Source organism: Neophocaena asiaeorientalis, unplaced genomic scaffold (assembly GCF_003031525.2).
Source record: "Neophocaena asiaeorientalis asiaeorientalis breed wild unplaced genomic scaffold, Neophocaena_asiaeorientalis_V1.1 scaffold308, whole genome shotgun sequence".
NCBI classification, from domain to species: domain Eukaryota; kingdom Metazoa; phylum Chordata; class Mammalia; order Artiodactyla; family Phocoenidae; genus Neophocaena; species Neophocaena asiaeorientalis.
This window is the reverse complement of record NW_020172768.1, coordinates 1,811,415-1,812,732: the sequence shown is the minus strand read 5'-3', so window position 1 is coordinate 1,812,732 and position 1,318 is coordinate 1,811,415.

Here is a 1,318-nt window from a genome sequence, read left to right as displayed (position 1 = left end):
CCCAACCGAGCCCACCGCCCCCCAATCACCACTCTTCCCCAAACCCGAGCTAATGCCAAGCTAGCCCGGCTCTTGGGGGAAATGTCTACACACGGGAGAGAAACTAAAAGGGAGCTGGGAGTGCCTAAGAGAAGGCTCTGGAAGAAAACCTTCAAGGGAGTGAAGTCGAGGAATTTGATCCACTGGGCCGTTAACAATGGGAGAGCTGGAAGGGGGCTGGGCTGGGGCTTTCCTGATGGGTGAGGTGAAAAACAAACATTTTCTAGCTGTCATACTTCCTATTCCAGAATCTCTCAGACAGTCTCCAGCTGGGCAGCACACGGCTGTCCCCGTCTCCCTCCCACAGGTGGGAGCCACAGCTCAGAGAGGGACCAAGATGGGCGGTCGCAGCACCGCACGCCTTCTGAAGCCGCCCTGGCCGTGCCCTGCACTGTCTCCTTCTCCCCAAGCCTTTGCCATCTCTCCTGTGGCCAGGTCTTGTGGACGCTTTCCGTATTTTCTGGGAATCACCAGAACTTTGAATGGGGAGGAGGGAGGCTGCTTTTTTTTCTGCAGAGGAAGAAAGCAATATTGGGGAAGGATTTAAGCGGCACTGCTGTCATTCCAAAGGGCTCCAGAGGTTTGTTCCCCAAAGTTTATGGGACCAAAGGACGTGCGTGGCCCCAGCACACCACCCTGTCTCTCAGATCTAACCCGGAAGTGACAAAGAAGACCCCACTTCTTCCTTTGGGGTAGCAGGACAGAATCAACAGCAATCTGGGTTCTGCCCCAACCTAGGCTCTCAGCTCAGAAAGCGTTCGTGGAACCAAGACCCTGGGAGGCCAGGGAGAAGGGGAGAGAATGAGGGATGACGTCGCAGAGAAGGTGATCAGGCCAAATCTCGGCCGGTGGTCTGAGTGCATGAGCCCGGTCAAGCCCTCTACTTCAGAGCCTGTCAATTCACTCGACTCGACGACCTTTATTGAGTTCCTGGGTGTGCCAGTGTTCTAGGCTCTCGGGGGACGTCAGAGTGAACAAGAGACAGACCCCCGCCCACGTGGAGGGCACATCCCTTTGAAAGACAGCAAGAAAGCAAGTGGCCCGCCTGGCCCTCTATTCATCCATCTGCTAAACAGTTGCTTATTAAGGGCACTGAGACTGAGACGCAGTGATGATCAACCCAGACACGGTCCTTGACATCCTGGAGCTTGTCTAATGGGCAAGTCAGATCCTAAACCTCAAACCACACAAATAAGTATGCCACTGCAAACTGTGATGGCCACGATGAAGAAGCTATGCGGGGTAGGAACAATGGCGCCGGCTTCCGTGTAGCAGAGAG